This window comes from Mobula hypostoma, chromosome 2 (assembly GCF_963921235.1).
Source record: "Mobula hypostoma chromosome 2, sMobHyp1.1, whole genome shotgun sequence".
In the NCBI taxonomy this organism is placed as follows: Eukaryota; Metazoa; Chordata; class Chondrichthyes; order Myliobatiformes; family Myliobatidae; genus Mobula; species Mobula hypostoma.
The window spans coordinates 38793232-38815111 of NC_086098.1; the positions used below are offsets into that span (position 1 = coordinate 38793232).

Here is a 21880-nt window from a genome sequence, read left to right on the forward strand (position 1 = left end):
AGGCTGTTCCCCATGGCTGAAATGGCTAGCATGAGAGGGCACAGTTTTGAGGTGCTTGGAAGTAAGTACAGAGGGGATGTCAGGAATAAGTTTTTTACACAGAGAATGGTGAGTGCATGGAATGGGCTGCCGGCGATGGTGGTGGAGACGGATACAACAGGGTCTCTTAAGAGACTTTTGAATAGGTATATGGAGCTTATAAAAATAGAGACCGATGGGTAACCCTAGGTAATTTCTAAGGTAAGGACACGTTCAGCACAGCTTTGTGGGCTGAAGGGCCTGTATTGCGCTGTAGTTTTTCTATGTTTCTATGAAAATGTGGTACAGTTCCTTCAATTTACTTTGAGCACTGTTGAAACAGTGTCGAACTGTGGAAGCCAAGTGAGAGTGATATAGAGAATTAAATAAAAGGCAACTGAGAGCTCAGACCTTTATGCAAATCGAATAGAGTTGTTTTGAAAGATCTTCACCTAATGTAGGAGAAAGCATTACTTGTAAAGCATAGAGTGTGTGTGATTATAAATATGGAAAACCATTCAGAGAGTACTTTTGCTGTATGGCAGCTGGTTTTAGCTAGATTTTAATTGATTGACTTTTTAACACAATTCAATTATCTGACAATAAATCATTAAGGGCATTTTGAATCACTTTGTGAAGTGAATACTGATAAAAATAAGCATACAGGATGGAACGAAGGAAAGGTCATTTACTTCAAGAAATTCTTCAGATGTTGGTAATCTTGAGCAACACGCACAAAATACCAGAGAAACCCAAATGCTGGAGTCCTGATGAGGGTCTTGGCCCACAATTCCCCTCCACTTGCTTCATCCATCCTGTTTTATCTACCAATGGCTCACTGTTGCCCATTCATGGATGATACCTCACATATTTAGTCATTGATGCAAAAGGGCTTCTTCCCTTGCAAAAACAATATCGCTAAATATCAGTTAGCCCTCTAGGCAAGACAACAATTTTAATTAGTTTCCAATGGATAAAATCCAATGAATTAAGTAGGATCTGGATACCAGTGTTACTGCATATATTTATTAAAAGTTTGCCAAACATCACTCTTGGAGTCCAATTTCAAGGTTATTTCTTATCCTTTTGATCAAATCCATTTAGTTCAGGTTTTTTTTTATTGAGCATAATTTTACATAGACAAATCATTCATCCATTGCATAACATTGTTCAGATGCTATCTGTAAAATAAAACAGTTTAACAATTTAAATCTGAGACTGACTCACTAAAATGTTTTGAATCTGCCTGTGTGAGGTGTATGTAGGGACACATGAAGGACGCGATGATTAATTCACAAGGTGGTTGTGTTCTTATGCTCCTCTCACCCAATATGGTAAGATTAAGTTTGAACATACTGTTGATAATCTTACTTCCAGGCAAAACTTACCCGATTGTTACATGGAGTATATCGTGAAGTGACAGAGCAGTCAAACATAAGAGGATGCCCACAATTAGAGCAGGAGTAGAGATATATGGTTAAAAAGTCAAAATTGAAGACTCTTTATCTGAATATACAGAGCATTCACAAGAAGATTGACAAATTGATGAATAGAATCCAATAGCAATTACAGTGATGTGGTTGCAAAGTGAATGAAGTTGTGAATGAAACATTCCAGGCTACTTGTAGAAGTGATAAGCAAAATTAAAAAGGTAAGCAGAGGGAAATGATCCTAACTCAGAAAATCAAGAAGTACTTGAATGCAGATAAGATGGTAATAACTACCAGCTAAATAATGAATACATCACCTACAACAAATATATAAGGACAAAATTCCTGCAGGAAAAGTGGCCTTATTATGATTGACAGGAGAAATTCAAGATATGAATAGATCACATAAAGGGTATTTAATGTTGTCAGGAGAGGGGTAAGCCTGAGAATCGGGATAATTTCAGAATTCAGCAAATATGAACCAATATATATTGGTAAGTAAATGGAGACGATGAGATAGGAGTACAGTAGCATGAGACATTCGGCTAGACTATAAAAACTGTATAGATACATAAAAACGGTACAGTTTAATGTGTTTAATTTTTGACACATTTATACAGTCATATTATTTATGGGATAAATTAAATAAACTTTCTAGGTATAGTGGAGAACTGCAGATCTAGAATGAGTGAGGACAAAACTATTATTGGAGAAATGAACAGGACTGAAAATTGCTAAATCTTCAGTGCACCGAAGCCTGCTGTCAAAGGGATTTGGAGGTAAAAATGAAGAGAATGGAGGCACTGATTTTCATCATCCCAAATTCCAAAAATTTGAGAATAGCTCACACAGACTGGAAGAGAGCAAAAATAACCCATTATTTCAGAAAGGAGGGAAGAAGAGAAAGAGAAATTGCCAGACCAACAATTAAGAAAAATGCTTGAGTCTATAATTGAAGAAGTTGAAATAGAGAACTTAGTTTGTAATAGGAGTGGGCGGTTTTAATATAGATTTTTGAAAGGAAAATCATGTCTGATAAATGTTTATTTTTGAGGTTGTGATTAGCAGAACAGATAATTAGAAATAATGGAGATAGTGTTACTGTCAGGGTCATACAATAGGGAAACTGGCCATTCGGCCCATCAGCACCACACTAACCAGTGTGCACACATTCACATTAATCACACCTGTGACAGGACGTTTTGCAGCCCCCTTAATAAGGTTCTACATAAGCAAATTTACGGAGTCATAAATACATTGAAAAGGCTGTAGGATTAGTTCAAGGTCAGAAAACAGAGAACTGGAATAAACAAGTCAATAAACACAATTCTTATGAAGCTTGACAGAGGAGATTGCAAAGATGATGTTTGCCCTGTGTGACGGAATCAGAACAAAGGCTTGGCCATCCAGGGCTGAAATGAGGAGAAATATCTTTACCCACAGAGCTTCAGAGTGGGTCAATGAGTTTATTCACGCCAGAGATCAATAGATTTCTGGGCGTTGAGGTTAATACAGGAGAGAGGCACTAAGGTAAACAGTAAATTAGCCACAATCTATTGAAGGGAGACCAGGCATGGTGACCCAGAGGCCCTGTTCCTTCTGTTTCTATTCCTATGTTGTTGTTTGATATTTTTCTGCTGTATCATAATATAGTGATAAGAACTTTGGACTATGCTGCTAATTTATACACATTTTGCTGTACTCCTCCACACATTTTTCATGGCTTCTGATTTGAATTTATCACCAAAACGTTGACGTTATGGGATATTTAACCTAGAGAGGATCATTGGCAGAAAATCATTCAATGTTATGTGTCATTATTTCAGCACTTGCTGTATCTAACTAATCCAATGAGGCTTTAAAAACTGAATCCAGCAAAAGAGTAAGAAAGAGTGAGACCTGGTTTAGTTTAGCAGACATACCCTGATGTATTAATTCTGTAAACACGAGGAAATCTGCAGATGCTGGAATTTCAAGCAACACACATAAAAGTTGCTGGTGAACGCAGCAGGCCAGGCAGCATCTCTAGGAAGAGGTACAGTCGACGTTTCGGGCCGAGACCCGAAACGTCGACTGTACCTCTTCCTAGAGATGCTGCCTGGCCTGCTGCGTTCACCAGCAACTTTTGTGTGTGTTGTATTAATTCTGTGTTCCTTTCCAGATAGGAGTTGGTTTTGCATTTTTGTAATTTACAAATGATATGCTGTTCTTAGCAGCACAACTTGGAAGAGTTAGTTTTTTTTCCTGGTGACATTAGCATAGGCAGGACAGTAAGCACATAAAGAAAGAAGAGGCATTTTGAAGGTCAGACAGAGAGTGCCTTGCATGTTACATGGTTTGTTAAACTGGACGTGCAAAGAATCAGTACCATAGAAAGCTGAGGCCAAGTAAGGAGGTTGTCAGTGACATATGCTTCCAACTAAAACAATACCTGCAAATGCGCTCAATAATTGGTATTGCTGTTCCACTGGCAGTTAAAATAACAGTGCTGAATTTCTACGCAGCATAACCATTCCAGTCTCCCTTGGGGATGTATCTGGTTTAATTTGTGGTGCAATCAAGGATGTGACAGATGCTGTTTTTTCACACACAGCCATTTAAATCCAAGCCCCTTTCAAAGCAGCAGTGACATTAAGGGAAAAAAACAGTGCCACTACAATTTTGTTTCTTCCAAAATATGATAGATTGTACCCATGTAGTTCCCCTTACACTCTAGTGTGCAGCAGTGATGAGCAGTGAGAGTATTTGTTGTTCACTTGAGAATCCAGGAACATGTGAAAACAATAATATGTGCTCAGGTTGAATAAAAATTGGATGTGTCATTGCTTACCTGCTCTCGTTCTGCAAACTTCACTGAGTCTCCTGGACTCTGTTGGGACCATTCTCACTCAGGCAAATGTGACAGCCAGTAATTGGTTATGATGTTAAAATCTCCAGTGGTGCCTGGACAGCACAGAACCCCAGCAACAGCAGTGCATATCTAATTGTAGGGTCTTCAAGTAAAGGTGTTCAATAGATTTCATGAGGAACTTTAGGGTGAAGATTTCCAATAACTACACAATAGCTATTAGTAAAGACCAGCAATCAACCTCACAACTGAGTCAGTATTACCAAACCAGATTAACTTACATGATAAGTGTCTAATGTAGGCATGTAATTCTACATACAAATAGTAAATTTGAAAAGCATAATCTAGCAGGAAAGTATATATTAAGAGAAGAGCAGTTGAGAATTGCCATTTGAGAAGTGATCACCTGTATAGTATCTGTGCTCTGGTAAATGCTTCTCAGCTGATTGAAATTGTCCTGTAATTGTCTGGAATTATATTGGCACTAGAGTATAACTGCTTAGACCATAACACATCGGAGCAGAATTAGGCCATTCAGCCCATCAAGTCTGCTCCACCATTCCATCAAGGCTGATCCCGAATCCCATTCAACCTCATATACCCGCCTTTTCGCCATATCCTTTGGTGCCCTGACCGATCAGGAAACTATCAATTTCTGCCTTAAATATACCCACGGACTTGGCCTCCACGCAGTCTAAGGCAGAGTATTTCACAGATTCACCACTCTCTCGCTCAAAAAAATTCATACTTACCTTTGTTCTAAAAGGTTGTCCCTCAATCTTGAGGCTGTGTCCTCTAGTTCTGGATACCCTCACCAAAGGAAACATCCACTCTATCTAGTCCTTTCAACATTTGGTAGGTTGCAATGAGATCCCCTCTCCAGCATTCTTCTAAATTCCAGTGAGCACAGACCCAAAGCTGCCAAACTCTGCTCATATGTTAAGCTCTTCATTCGTGGAATCATCCTTGTGAACCTCCTCTGGGCTCTCTCCAATGACAACACATCCTTTCTGAGATATGAGGCCCAAAACTGTTGACAATACTCCAAGTGTGGCCTGACTAGTGTCTTACAAAGCCTCTGCATTATCTCCTTGCTTTTATATTCTATTCTCCTTGAAATAAATGCCAACATTGCATTTGCCTTCTTTACCACAGACTCAACCTGTAAATTAACCTTCTGGAAGTCTTGCTCGGTGACTCCTAGGTCCTTCTGCACCTATGATGTTTGAACCTTCACCCCATTTAGATAATAGTCTGTTTAATTCTTCCTTTTACCAAAATGTATTATCATACATTTCCCAACACTGTATCCCATCTGCCACTTTTTTGCCCATTCTTCCAATTTGTCTAAGTCCTGCTGTCATCTCATTGCTTCTTCAGCACGACCTACTCCTCCACCTATCTTCGTATCAACTGCAAATTTTGCCACAAAGCCATCAATTCCATTATCTAAATCACTGAAAAACAATATGAAAAGTAGTGGTCCCAATACTGACCCCTGAGGAACACCATTAGTCACTGGCAGCCAACCAGAAAAGGCCCTTTTTATTACTACTTGCTGTCTCCTGCCTGTCAGCCATTCCTCTATCATGTCCTGCCAAAGGGTTTCAGCCCAAAATGTCAGCTGTACTTTTTTCCATAGATACTGCCTGGCCTGCTGAGTTCCTCTAGTATTTTGTGTGTTGCTCAGATTTCCAGCATCTACAGATTTTCTCGTGGTTGTGATTCCAGCGCCTTGTGAACTATTCCTAGAAACTTCAGCCATCTCTGCTCTGCTGCCACCTCCACCAGTATCCTCCTTCAATCCATCTAGGCAAGCTCCTCTCTCATGCCTCTGTAATTCCCCTTATTCCATTGCAATACTGATACATGTGACTTATGCTTCTCCCTCTCAAATTGTAGGATGAAGTCAATCATATTATGATCACTGCCTCCTAAGGGTACCTTACATTAAGTTCCCTAATAAGATCTGGGTTATTACACAACACCCAAACTAAGATGGCTTTTCCCCAAGTAGGCTCAAGCACAAGCTGCTCTAAAAAGCCATCTTATAGGCATTCAACAAATTCCCTCTCTTGCGATCCTACACCAACCTGATTTTCCCAATCCCCTTGCATATTGAAGCCCCCAATTACAATTGTGTCATTACCCTTATACTTTTTCCTGTTCTCTTTGCAATCTCAACCCTATATCTTGGCTGCTATTTGGTGGCCTATATATGATTGCCATAATGGTTTGTTTACCCTTGCAGTTTCTTAACTTCACACACAAATACTCAACATTCTCTGACCCCATGTCACCTCTTCCTAAAGATGTAATTCCATCTCTTACCTACAGAACCACACCACTGCCTGTGCCTGTCCTTTTGATACAAAGTATATCCTTTGATGTTAAGCTCCCAACTTTGGCCTTCTTTCAGCCATGACTCAGTGATGCCCACAATGTCATACTGACCAATCTCTAACTGCGCCTCGAGTTCGTCCGCCTATTCTGAATGCTAGGCACATTTAAATACAGCACCTTCAGTTCTGCATTCCTCGCCCTTTTGAATTTTGCCTCTGTGGTACAATTTAACTCTTTGCTCTGTCTGCATTTGCACCAATCATTTGCTTGTCCTTTCTTACATTCATATTTCATACATTCATACACTTACATTCTTACATTCATACACTTCAAGGATTGACGGTGGATATGCAATGGCAGGCATTTAAAGGTTGCATGGATGAACTACAACAATTGTTCATCCCAGTTTGGCAAAAGAATAAATCAAGGAAGGTAGTGCACCCGTGGCTGACAAGAGAAATTAGGGATAGTATCAATTCCAAAGAAGTAGCATACAAATTAGCCAGAGAAAGTGGCTCACCTGAGGACTGGGAGAAATTCAGAGTTCAGCAGAGGAGGACAAAGGGCTTAATTAGGAAGGGGAAAAAAGATTATGAGAGAAAACTGGCAGAGAACATAAAAACGGACTGTAAAAGCTTTTATAGATATGTAAAAAGGAAAAGACTGATAAAGACAAATGTAGGTCCCCTGCAAACAGAAACAGGTGAATTGATTATGGGGAGCAAGGACATGGCAGACCAATTGAATAATTACTTTGGTTCTGTCTTCACTAAGGAGGACATAAATAATCTTCCAGAAATAGTAAGGGACAGAGGGTCCAGTGAGATGGAGGAACTGAGCGAAATACATGTTAGTAGGGAAGTGGTGTTAGGTAAATTGAAGGGATTGAAGGCAGATAAATCCCCAGGGCCAGATGGTCTGCATCCCAGAGTGCTTAAGGAAGTGGCCCAAGAAATAGTGGATGCATTAGTGATAATTTTTCAAAACTCGTTAGATTCTGGACTAGTTCCTGAGGATTGGAGGGTGGCTAATGTAACCCCACTTTTTAAAAAAGGAGGGAGAGAGAAACCGGGGAATTATAGGCCGGTCAGCCTAACGTCGGTGGTGGGGAAACTGCTGGAGTCAGTTATCAAGGATGTGATAACAGCACATTTGGAAAGCGGTGAAATGATCGGACAAAGTCAGCATGGATTTGTGAAAGGAAAATCATGTCTGACGAATCTCATAGAATTTTTTGAGGATGTAACTAGTAGAGTGGATAGGGGAGAACCAGTGGATGTGGTATATTTGGATTTTCAAAAGGCTTTTGACAAGGTCCCACATAGGAGATTAGTGTGCAAACTTAAAGCACACGGTATTGGGGGTAAGGTATTGGTGTGGGTGGAGAATTGGTTAGCAGACAGGAAGCAAAGAGTGGGAATAAACGGGACCTTTTCAGAATGGCAGGCGGTGACTAGTGGGGTACCGCAAGGCTCAGTGCTGGGACCCCAGTTGTTTACAATATATATTAATGACTTGGATGAGGGAATTAAATGCAGCATCTCCAAGTTTGCGGATGACACAAAGCTGGGTGGCAGTGTTAGCAGTGAGGAGGATGCTAAGAGGATGCAGGGTGACTTGGATAGGTTGGGTGAGTGGGCAAACTCATGGCAGATGCAATTTAATGTGGATAAATGTGAAGTTATCCACTTTGGTGGCAAAAATAGGAAAACAGATTATTATCTGAATGGTGGCCGATTAGGAAAAGGGGAGGTGCAACGAGACCTGGGTGTCATTATACACCAGTCATTGAAAGTGGGCATGCAGGTACAGCAGGCGGTGAAAAAGGCGAACGGTATGCTGGCATTTATAGCGAGAGGATTCGAGTACAGGAGCAGGGAGGTACTACTGCAGTTGTACAAGGCCTTGGTGAGACCACACCTGGAGTATTGTGTGCAGTTTTGGTCCCCTAATCTGAGGAAAGACATCTTTGCCATAGAGGGAGTACAAAGAAGGTTCACCAGATTGATTCCTGGGATGGCAGGTCTTTCATATGAAGAAAGACTGGATGAACTGGGCTTGTACTCGTTGGAATTTAGAAGATTGAGGGGGGATCTGATTGAAACGTATAAGATCCTAAAGGGATTGGACAGGCTAGATGCGGGAAGATTGTTCCCGATGTTGGGGAGGTCTAGAACGAGGGGTCACAGTTTGAGGATAGAGGGGAAGCCTTTTAGGACCGAGGTTAGGAAAAACTTCTTCACACAGAGAGTGGTGAATCTGTGGAATTCTCTGCCACAGCAAACTGTTGAGGCCAGTTCATTAGCTATGTTTAAAAGGAAGTTAGATATGGCCCTTGTGGCTACAGGGGTCAGGGGGTATGGAGGGAAGGCTGGGTTCTGAGTTGGATGATCAGCCATGATCATAATAAATGGCGGTGCAGGCTCGAAGGGCCGAATGGCCTACTCCTGCACCTATTTTCTATGTTTCTATGTTTCTATATTACACCCATCATCTCCGTGTAAACCTGCTGGCTCATTCTCAGCTCTATCATACTGGTTCCCATCCCCCTGTCATATTAGTTTAAACCACTCTCAATAGCTCTAGAAACCTGCCTGCAAGAATATTGGTCCCCCTTGGATTCAAGTGTAACTCATCCCTCTTGTATAGGTCTCACCTGCCCCAGAAGAGGTGCCAATTATCTAGAAATCTGAATCCCTGTCTCCTGCTCCAATTCTTCAGCCACGCATTTATCTACCACCTCATTCTATTCCTGTCTTCACTGTCATGTGGCACAGGCAGCAATCATGAGATTTCTACCCTTGAGGTTCTGCTCCTCAGCTTCCTTCCTAACTCCCTGTATTCTGTTTCCAGGACCTCCTCCCTTTTTCTACCTATGTCATTGGTACCAATATGTATCACCACCTCTGGCTGCTCACCCTCCTTTTCAGGATATTGTGGACATGTTCAGAAACTTGGCGGACCCTGGCACCTGGGAGGCAAACTACCATCCGTGTTTCCTTTTCTGATGGACTGCTTCTGCTTCTAGAAAGCAGATGATGTGCAAATATGACAGTGGCCAAGCGACAATAATATTTTCATCTTGACCGCTTAAAGGTTCATCAGCAATACTTTATTTTTCTGTCTGATTTTTTTCCCTCTTTTAAGCTATTCAATTGATTCTGTTGAAAAGCCATTGGCATGGAACCTCCACTTTACCTTCCTTTTTGCAAAGACATTTCCTCACCTGCTTAGTGTTTCCAGCGATTGCTGTTGTTCCTTCAAATATTTTTATTTTCCCATATTTTGCTTCTTACTATTTCCTTGCCTGCTGTCATAAGATTGTGGTTTGTGTTTCATCTTTTATTTTAGTGGGTCAACATAACTTCATGGATGTGTTGTATGGATTTTTTAGCTTTGCATTTTAATAATGCAGAACTGAGCTGAGCAATCAATCAGAAAATTGCATGTTAACCCCATACTAGGCTTTGTTTAAGGAATACAAAGGTTATTTTAGAAACATAGAAAACCTACAGCACAATACAGGCCCTTCGGCCCACAAAGTTGTGCCAAACATGTCCCTACCTTAGAAATTACTAGGCTTACCCATAGCCCTCTATTTTTCTAAGCTCCATGTACCTATCCAAAAGTCTCTTAAAAGACCCCATCATATTCACCTCCACCACCGTTGCCGGCAGCCCATTCCACGCACTCACCACTCTCTGCGTTAATTTAAAAAAAAACTTACCCCTGACATTTCCTCTGTACCTACTCCCCAGCACCTTAAACCTGTGTCCTCTTGTGGCAACCATTTCAGCCCTGAGAAAAAGCCTCTGACAATCCACATGATCAATGCCTCTCATCATCTTATACACAGCTTTTAATGAAGATTATTGTGTATGGCGTGAAACCAAAAGATAATTGCATGCCAAAGCACTACATATGCAATAACCTGCTCCATTTAAAACAGCCTATGAAAGAAGATGTCGAATTTGAAGAAAAATGTCAAGGTAAGCAATGAGGATGAGTGTTAGTTATTTTAAACTCCTTTTAGGGTGCAAAAATCTCATATTGATTGAAATATCTATCTCAAGATTTGCATGTCTCAGCCTTAAGAAAGAAGAGTTCAACAAGAGTACAGTAAAACAGAATTTAATCAGTATCTTAAAACAGAATGTCACAAAGAAGTAATGAGGATATTTCAGAGTTATTGCATGGGGTCAAAAGCAGTCGGGCTGACTATCTGGTGCGGTTTAGAGGGACAAGATCCTGCCGATGCCGTATCTGGACCAGTGGACAATGTGCTGGAGGAATTTAGTGGGTCGAGCAGCATCTGTAGGGGGAAAGGAATAGTTGATGTTTCAGGTCTGAGAATGGAGAGGCCAGACTGCCAATACAAAGAGCGGTGAGACTGGAATCTGAAGCGATTAGTGGACTGAGGGGATGTAAGATGGCAGAGAGGTTGTACCTGTCTTCTTACCTGTCCCCCAACAGATGCTGCTTGAGCTGGTGAGATTTGTCTACTATCTTTACACACAAACAGAACAGAGTATTTGAACAGTAGAACCCTGGAAATTTATAGTGCAAAAAGGGTCATATTAGCCCATCACATCAGCATTGTGTTTACACTACAATAATCAAAAACTAATCATATGGCCCATTTCCTTTACCCTGTGGCCCTGTAATGCCCTGTGATTCATTTATTTGTCTAACTTGCTTTTGTTTTGAATTGTCTCATTTTTGGAAAATGTTGACTTTATCAATAACTTCTCAAATTGCTGCTAATATGGCTCATACAAAATATGTTTTAATGCAGTCAGTTTTTGCTTGCACATCATAGTTCCTTTTGGACATTCAAATTGTCATGTTGATAAATAATGATATGGGCTGATGCATTATTGAGAGATATTGATGTTTATTTTAATTCTCCTCAAATATATTCCTTGAGTATGTGGGTCTTAGCTGTAAAGTAGTTACCTGAAGCATTTTTTTTGATAAGCTGCTACATAAAGTGATTTTTGTAGAGATTTCATCTCTATAATGAAAAACACAGTTCCACAATAGATGACTCGGTAGAAACAGAAGGATAAACCTGAAGAGATGTCTTTCAGGTTGGTAGCTTGCAGATTGTGGTTTACCTCAGATCACTCCTTTTTTTTTTATTTGTCAAACTGGTTTCTATATATACAGAATTAAAATTTTATTGATAACTAACAAATAGGAGAGTAAAACTATTAAAAAGGTGTAAAAAGATTGAGCAAGCTGCAGCTTTTCTCTTTGGAGCAAAGGAGGATGAAAGGCAACTTGGTAGAGGTGTATAAGATTATGAGAGACATAGTTAGAGTGGACAGCCAGCGTCTTTTTGTCCAGGGAAGTAATGATCAATTCCAGAGGGCATTATTTAAGGTGAGTGGAGGAAATTTAGAGGAAATATTAGGGGTAGGTTTTTACATAAAGAGTGTGGTAGGCGCCTGAAACACACTGAGTGAGGTGGCGGTATTGGCAAATACAGAAGGGTTATTTAAGTGACTCTTATGGTTGTAAGAGAAATGGAGAGTTATAGGAGATTTAGGAAGTAAAGGTTAGATTTTTCATGGAGTGGGTTTATAGACATCATGGGATGAAAGGGCCCGTGCTACGTGGTACCATTCAATGAAACAAAGAATGCAGAAAGACGTAGAACAGTTTGCAAGGGCTCACAGGCACAGATAATGTCAAGAACTGTGAAGCAAAACATCTCAATCAAATGAAGGATTTAAAGTCATAAATTCTAAAAATGAATAATATAAACATAATTGGATCATAAAAAATCTAATCATGAAATCAGGAAGAATTTTTTGATGGAAAGATTATTTCAAATGAAGTAGTTATAAGCATACAGTTTGTTGTTGAACTAACTGGGGTAAATAGCACAGATATAGTTAATATGAATGAGTAAGTGAGCAAGAGAGTGAAATATGAAGATATAGGAAGAGATTTCTGTGCAGTGTAAATCCTGACATATATTTATTAGACCAAACAGTGCTGCACTTTCCTGATAACTCTGGTATTTATTTACTTAAAAAAGGTAATTTTCTCTATCAATTTATTCCAACCTCCAGTAAAATTATGTAAAGAAATTTCTTTGAGTACTTATATTCACTTAACTCTAAATTGACAACACCTCATCATTGACTCTCCCACAGATGGAAGAGGGTGAGCTCTTCCAAAACGGAAGGCATCCAACAAAGCAAAAATTAGCGGGAAGATGGAGGATTGGGAAGCTTTTAAAAGAGAGCAACTGAAAGAACCATTAGGAGGCAAAAGATGAAATATGAAAGCAAGCTAGCCAACAATATCAAGGTGGACAGTAAAAGCTTTTTCAAGTATGTAAAAAAATAAAAGAGAGATGAGAGTGGATATAGGACCACTAGAAAATGAGGCAGGAGAAATAATAACAGGGTCAAGGAGATGGCAGATAAACTAAAAGAGTATTTTGCACCAGTCTTCACTGTGGAAGACACTAGCAGTGTGCCAGATGTTGAAGTGTGTGAGGGAAGGGAAATGTGTGCAGTTACTATTACAAAGGAAAAGGTGCTCAAAGAACTGAAAGACCTAGTAGTACATAAGTCACCTGGACCAGATGAACGGCACCCTAGGTTTCTGAAAGAGGTAGTGGTAGATATTGTGGAGGCATTAGTAACAATCTTTAAAAATAATTGGACTCTGGCATGGTGCCAGAGGGCCGAAAAATGTCACTCCACACTTTAAGAAAGGAGGAAGGCAGAAGAAAGGAAATTATAGACCAGTTAACCTGACCACAGTGGTTGGAAAGATGATGAAGTCAGTTGTTAAGGGTGAAGTTATAGTGTACTTGATGACACAGGACAAGATGAGACAAAATCAGCATGGTTTCCTTAAGGGAAAACTTGCCTGATGAACCTGTTGGAATTTTTTGTGGAGATTACAAGTAGGATTGAAAAGGGGTGCAGTGGATATTGTATATTTGGACTTTAGAAGGCCTTTGACAAGGTGCCACACATGAGCTTGCTTACCAAGTTATGATCCCGTGGTATTGCAGGAAAGTTACTAGCATGGTTAGAGCATTAGCTGATTGGTAGGAGGCAGTGAGTGGGAATGAAAGGATCCTTTTCTGGTTGGCTGCCAGTGACAAGTGGTGCTCCACAGGGGTTGGTGTTGGGACCACTTCATTTTATGCTGTATAACAGTGATTTAGATGATGAAATAGATGGTTTTGTTGGCAAGTTTGTAGATGATATGAAGATTGGTGGAGGGGCAGGCAGTGTTGAGGACACAGACAGGTTGCAGAAAAATTTAGACAGATTAGGAGAACAGGCAAGAGAGTGGCAAATGAAATACAATGTTGGAAAATGCATGGTCAGGATAATCAAGGACACGATCCACCCAGCCAACACACTTTTCGTCCTTCTTCCCTCCGGGAGAAGGCTCAGGAGCTTGAAGACTCGTACGGCCAGATTTGGGAACAGCTTCTTTCCAACTGTGATAAGACTGCTGAACGGATCCTGACCCTGATCTGGGCCGTACCCTCCAAATATCCAGACCTGCCTCTCGGTTTTTTTGCACTACCTTACTTTCCATTTTTCTATTTTCTATTTATGATGTATAATTTAAATTTTTAATATTTACTATCGATTTGAATCCAGGGAGCCGGAAGCGCAGAATCAAATATCGCCGTGATGATTGTACGTCCTAATATCATTTGTTTGGTGACAATAAAGTATAAAGTAAAGTCATGCACTTTGGTAGTAGAAATAAATGTGCAGACTATTTCCTAAACAGAGAAAATCCAAAAATCCGAGATGCAAAGGGCAGAACACCCTAAAGGTTAACTTGTAGGTCGAGTTGGTGGTGAGGAAGGTAAATGCAGTGTAGCATTCATTTCAAGAGGTCTAGAATATAAGAGCAGGGTTGTGATGCTGAGGCTTTATAAGACACTGCTGAGGCCTCACTTTGAGTATTGTGAACAAGAGAAAATCTGCAGATGCTGGAAATCCAAGAAACACACAAGAATGCAGGAGGAACTCAGCAGGACAGGCAGCATCTATGGAAAAGAGTTCTTTTTTCTCCAGTCCTGCTGCAGGGTCTCAGCCCAAAACGTCAATTGTACTCTTTTCCATTGATGCTGCCTGGCCTCCTGAGGTCCTCCAGCATTTTGTGTGTGTTGCTTGAGTATTGTGAATATTTTGGGCTCCTTATCTAAGAAAAGATATGCTAGCATTGGAGAGGGTTCAGAGAAGGTTCACACGGATGATTCAGGGAATGAAAGGGTTATCATACGAGGAACGTTTTAATGGCTCTGTATAGACGGATGAGGCTGGATCTCATTGAAATCTTTCAAGTGTTATAAGGCCTAGACAGAGTAGATGTGGAAAGGATGTTTCCCAGTTGCGGGAGTCTGGTACAAGAGGGCACAGCCTCAGAACAGAGGGGCGTCCATTTAAAACAGAGATGCAGAGAAATTTCTTTAGCCAGAGGCTGGTGAATTTGTGGAATTTATTACCGCAGGCAGCTGTGGAGGCCATATTGTTGGGTGTATTTAAGGCAGAGATTGATAGATTCTAGACTGGCCAGGCAGGGCATCAAAGGTTACAGGGAGAAGAGGAGTGGGGCTGAGGAAGGGGAAAAAAGGATCAGCCATATTGAATGGCAATGCAGACTCAATGGGCTGAATGGCCTAATTCCACTCCTCTGTCTTATGGCTATTTGTGATATACATGCAAATTTATAAGATGTTAACAGCTAATAAAATTTTAAGCAGGCGCTTTTAAGACTCTTTTCAGATTACACCTATATATCGTTAGATTAATAAACATGGCAACCATTACTTTTTATGAAATAATTATGTAAAATAGTTCTGTATAAAAGAATAAATAAAGTGATTATTTTGTAATTTCCAGACGTATATTATCTTTGTGGAAATGCCTCACCTAAATCTCAAACAGAAGGAAATAATTGGTGGCCTCTTTTGCAACTGTGCCACTGGCTGAATAACTGCAGGAGGCTTAACATTTTCCATCACTCTCCTCCTATTATGTCCTCTGCAAAATTTTATCAGCAATGCTAATTTGCCTCTTTCACTTGTAATACTGTCAGAATATAGCATGCTTGAGCTATTTTGTCAATCTACCCTGCATGTTAGGGTGGAGAGAATGATCTGTTTAAGACTTTGCATCAGAAATGTGCATCTTATTATCAGTCACCTGCTTCTCATGCATTCTGTACAAATCATTGTTGTCACTTAACTAAGCATGTCAGTGAGTGAGCCAGACACTAAGATCTTAGTAAGAAATCTTACCGTGGGTGCCACGGTAACGTAGCAGTTAGCACATTGCTATTACAGCTCACGGTGTTGGAGTTTGGAACTCAATTCTGCTACCATCTGAAAGGAGTCTCTGTACGTTTCCTCATGGGATGCATAGGTTTTCCTTTGGTGCTCTGGTTTCCTCCCACATTCCAAAGATGTACCATGTAGGTTAATTGGTCTTTGTAAATTGTTCAGTGATTAAGTTGTGGTTAATTAGGGTTGTTGGTTCAAAGAACCAGAAGGGCCTGCTCCACGCTGTATTGCTAAATAAAAAGAATCTATGTCAATTTGAGTTGAAAGCAATCAACGACAGAGAAAACATACAAGTGCTCACAATGTGGATTGGACTGGAGTTCACGTTATGATGTGTTTTCTGGTTTCTGACCACTCCTTTTTCTGTTGCTATTTTGAGCAATTTTTGAATCGGGGTGGCCTGCAGATAATAAACACTGAGTTGAACTGAATTATGCCTGGACTCTTTGGTTTTTGTGTTTCATATTCTGTCTTTCTCGCTCATTTTCTTTTGTTGCCATTTGCATAGTTGTTTTGCACATGGTGGGGTGATGTTTTTCTTTGAGCTGGTTCAATGGTTTTCTTTGTTTCGTGGCTGTCTGAGGGAAAGACGAATCTCAGGGTTGTATACTGCACACTTACTGTGAAAATAAATGTACTTTGAATCTTTGAATAACTAATGATTATGACTTGAATAACCCCAGTCAAGCACATATAAGAACTGTATTTATTCTTAACCTGTTACACAAATTCTAAAATTAAAATGCCTAATTATTATTCCCATAAAGCGTAATGATTCCCAAGCCTAATTGCATTTTGAGACATTGCATATTTGATGAAAATTAAATATAATGAGAAACTCTTGCTTCAAACTCCAAGTCACATTACAATTTGATATAGATTATGCAATCTGTAAATCCTAAGGTCTACTTGAACCAGATTTCAAATGTGGCAATGGAATACAGGGGCTGCAGAAAGGTTGTGAATACTGTATAATGAAAGCCTTGGCTTATTGGTATAAGCAGAGAAGTCTTGCTTACTCTACTACATCCCTTCTAATTTGCTCATGTCACTATTGTAGCTGTTCATTTGTCCATGTAGTTGTCAGATTTTGAAAATCAGACTTTTTTTCAGATTTCATCCAACTTTTTGGGCACTACAATTGATTCACATAGCCCTAAGATGGCATCCATCCTGCACAGGCATGCTGTATTTGTAGGGCAGATGTTGTTGTCTGTTAGATGACTCACGAGTAGTGATGAGTCAGTGCACAGGAACAAGATGGGACACCTGGTTGAGTGGTGCTGCAACAACAACCTCTCAGTTAATGTGGATAAAACCGAAGACCATTGACTTCAGGAAGGGCAAAGAGGACAACTGGCGGCGGTCTACATAGGTGGATCAGCGGTGGAGAAGGGCACCCAGTTTTAAATTCCTGGATGTTAACATACTGTTTTAGATGACCTGCCCCGGGACCTTGCACATGTTTGCCTGCCATCACTAACAAACTTCTACAGATGTCCAATTGAAAGTGCATCTTGTTGAATGACAGTCTGCTGCAGCACTTCAAATGCGCACAAGCATAGAAAGTTGCAGAGAAGTGGACTGAGCCCAATACATCATGGGCACCTGCCTTCCCACCTCTGGTGGCACCCATATGAGACAATTCCTCAAGAAGGCAACATGTGTTATCAAAGATCTCAGCCACCCAGCCCATGTCCTTTTCTTGCAGCTACCATTGGGCAGCAAGCACAGAAGCCTGAAGCCCCACACCACCTGGTTCAAGCACAGCTGCTTTCCTTCAGCCATTAGGCTCTTGAACAATCCTAATCACTACTCAGTACAAGAATACTTTGACCATTTTGCACTGCGGTGAACTTTATATTTGTTCTAGTTGCATTCTTCCTTGTGAAAATTGTATACAATTTATATTCAATTTATATATTTTTTGTGAATATTGTGTATCTGATGCTGTGCGCCTGAGATGCTACTTCAAATAAGTTTTCCGTTGTACATGTACTTGTGCATACGACAATAAATATGATTTTGAAATCTTGTTGAATTCTATTTTATAGACATCGTTACTGCTCAGCTTTTGGATTTGGTAGATTATATTATCAATTGGCTTGTATGACCCACCATAATTCCTCCTAGCCTTTTACAAGGATAATTTAAAAGGTTTGTGAACTTACATACAGCACACACGAAATGTTGGAGGAACTCAGCAAATCAGGCAGCGTTTCTGGAGAGGAATAACCTGTCTGCCTGGGTGGATCAGCAGTGGAGAGGTCAGCAGTTTTAAATTTCTGGATGTTAACATATGAGACAACCTGCCCTGGGCCTTACACATGAATGCAGTCACAAGAAAGGCATGCCAGACTCTTTACTTTCTTAGAAGATTAAGGAAGTTCAGCGTGTCACCAAACACTCTAACAAACTTCTACAGATGTACTGCCGGTGGTTTATTCCACTCCCTAGTTGTTATGTGACTTGCTGAATTCCTCCAGCATTTTGTTTGTGTTGCTCAAGATTTACTGTGTCTGCAGAATCTATTGTGTTTATAAACTACATAAAGTTTAATTACTGGTTGACATCTTTTGGCTACTAATGCTATTTCACAGACAAGGGGGAGACTGTGGATGCTGGAAATCTGGAGCAACACACTAAAGGTTGGAAGAACCCAGCAGGTCAGGCAGCATCTATGAAATGAAACAGACAGTTTGACGTTTCAAATCGAGACTCTTTGTCAAGACCGGAAAAGATGCCACCTTCTTGACGCACCGCCTCTTGAAACAGTCCTTGATGATGGCGGGGGTGGGGTGGGGGAAGGTTGTGCCCATTATGGAGCTGGCTGAGTCTACAAACCTTTTCGCCTTTTTCAATCCAACATATTGGAGCCTCTATATCATGCAGTGGTGCTGCTACTCAGAATGCTCTCCATGAGAAATTTGCCAGTCTTTGGTGACGTACTAAATCTCCTCAAACTCCTAATGAGCTAAACCCTACGTGTTCTTCGTGATTGCACCAATATGTTGGGCCCAGAATAGATTCTCTGAGGTGTTAATGCCCAGCTGCTTACTCTTTCCACTGCGGAACCCTCATTGAGTACTGAGGTGTGTTTTCCTGACTTCTTCCCAAAGTTCACAATAATCAGTTATTTGGTCTTGCTGATGAGAGATTGTTGTTACTGAGCAGAACAGACAGTTGGACAAAGAGAAGAATGGGGGCTTTCAACAAGAGAGAATCTTAAAGCAATTAATCTACCTGAACCTTGATGATAAATGATGTTTGCGATATTAATACTTCAGTAAGTGATTGCTCTCTGAAATATATCACCTGCTGCAGGAACAACAAAGCGCTCGAACAAGCTAAGGACCACATTGTTGGTGGTTGTTAAAGATGTAAAAATGCAGATGATTTTGTCCTTCCAGTCCTCTACTGTAGTTTATGTCTTTGGCTTTTTAACAAAGTCCTCCTCATTGAAACTTGTGTGATCTCTCCCTAGCTGTGAGTCACTTGTGCCAGATTTTTACCATTTGAAGATTCCCTCTGGTAAAATGTGAGGAGGAGGATGATTTGGTATGGGAACACTATTACAGGTATTTTTAATAACTTTAGCTTCATCTTTGATCATGATCAATAAATGTTACTATTACCATCCACTCAGTCCATATAGGTCGCACTGGTTAGCTCCCAGTGTGTGTGAATGTGCAATTCGTGGTCCTACAAGAAAGACTGAGTGCGTCAGTGTTATGTAATATGTTTGGGTGATATGGGGGTATTGTCAAACGGTTAATACTGTGCGTAAACTTTTGAGGTAGATCTGAAGCTAGCAAAAGTATTACGTGCGTGAATGGAATGGATGAACATTAGATACAAGTCCTGATCAATAAAGGCGATTGATAATTGAATGGTAGAAGGAGTCAGCAGTGTTGCAACTACTAGTGCACCTGGAGGGACATGTAATTTGAAGATGTGTTCCCTGACCTTGGCTTCTATTGTGAGGCTATTGAGCTTTGTCGATGGATTAAGATTCTTTAGGACTATACCCTTGCCATTGATCTCCACTGGTATCTGTTTCCACAACCTGTTCCGTATTTGTGTTAAAAGCCTCTTTATTCTCTGCATTTACAGGAAATCCCTCCTTATTTCTATCATGCCCAAACACCTGGAGGACACCCTCTCTATGTTGTTTGTATGTTTCAGAGTAGTGTGGGTGGCATGGTAGCGTAGCGATTGTATAACGCTATTACAGCGCTGGTGATTTCCACCTGAGGCTCAATTCTTACCGCTGTCTGTAAGGAGTTTGTAGTTTGTACACTCTGTCCGTGGCTGCATGAGTTTACTTCAAGTGCTTTGAATTTCCTGCACATTCTAAAAAGATGCATGGGTAGGATTAGTGAGTTGTGGCATACGATGTAGGCAACAGAAGTGTGGCGACGCTTACAGGCCGCTCAGCTCAATCCTTGCTGATTTGACTTGACACAAATGATGCATTTCACTGTATGTTTCAATGTAAATCTGAGAAATACAGCTAATCTCTCTTTATAGTTAAATTCAGAAGAAGTACAACTGTCAGGTACTGCACTGGCCATCATACATTTCCTTTTTAAGAGGTGCAATCTTTAACTGGACGTAATGACTCACAACTTTGTTCCCCTCTTGACGCATTCAAACAATAATTTGCATGGTTATTGGTGACTGGATGCTGCAGGAATAGAAGGAGACAAGTATGTAGATTTATCATGCACCACAATTGCTAGTTTTCAGAACCTTGAGATCTAGTCCCCGCTTTGACTCTTTTTAAAACTATGGAAACTAACTCATATGGCTGCTCTGAAAGGTGGCATACCCTGACTGCACAAGATCAATATTTTTATGATACCATAGTGGTTATGTTCCTGAACTAGAATAGAGATCTAGCTTAATATTTCAATGAACAAGAGCTTATATCCTACTTTGGAAGTTTTCAAAATCTGGAAATAAAAAGCCAACACATGCTTAAGTAAAAGTCATTAATAAAAACAATCAGAAATCTTGCTGCAAGTGTATGATGCTCCTTCACACCAACACTAACTGATATATGATTATGAAGACACGTAGTCCTCTTTTATTGTCATTTAGTAATGCATGCATTAAGAAATGATACATTATTTCCTCCGGTGTGCTATCACAAAACACAGGACAGACCAAGACTGAATAAACTGTCAGAACCACATAATTATAACATATAGTTACAACAGTGCAACAACTTGATGAAGAAGTCCATGAACACAGTAAAGTTCAAAGTTTCTCAAATGTACCACATCTCACGCAGACGGGAGAAGGAAGAAAAACTCTCCCTGCCACGCCGACCACTATCCGAAAACTCCGAGCTCTGATCAGCTCTCCGACACCCAGTACTGAGCGCCATCTCTGTCCGAACAATTCGACCCCCTTTTCAGTCGCCAAAAGCAGGCAAGGCCAGGGATTTTGAGGCCTACCCTCCGAAAGATTCCCGACCACACAGTAACGACAGCAGCGAACGAGTGTTTCAGAAATTTCTCCAGTTCCTCTGTGCTTTCACGTCCATTCTCCATCAAATCAGAATTGTCTACGGCCCTATTTAACAGATATGATATCATTTTTCACCGGAGGGCTGTGCACACACAGGCGCGCCGCCATCTTCTCCTCTCGCCTATATATATAGGAGGGAGATTGAAAATCTGGTTAAGTGGTGCCTCAACACCTTCTCACTCAATGTCAACAAAACCAAGGAACTGATTATTGACTACAGGGGGAAGAAATGGAGGGTCCATGAGGCAGTCCTCATTAGCAGATCAGAGGTGGAGGTGGAGAGGGTCAATAATTCCTGGGATTATCATATCAGAGGATCTGTCTAGGGACCAGCACTTCAGTGTCATTTCAAAGAATCCATGGCAGTAC

The 21880-nt window shown here is 40.5% G+C and overlaps 1 protein-coding gene across 2 annotated transcripts in view; it reads left to right on the plus strand.

Annotated features, from left to right (window-relative positions):
* slc30a2 (solute carrier family 30 member 2) overlaps positions 1–21880 on the plus strand; it is a 176729-nt gene that overhangs the window by 64818 nt on the left and 90031 nt on the right. Inside the window, exon 1 of one of the 2 annotated variants that reach the window (XM_063035843.1) lies at positions 19497–19554. The exons of the other annotated variant lie outside the window; for it this stretch is intronic. The gene's annotated coding sequence lies outside the window, so the exon portion shown is untranslated. Of the gene's footprint in view, positions 1–19496; positions 19555–21880 lie in introns of those variants that run through there. 2 annotated transcript variants of the gene reach the window in all.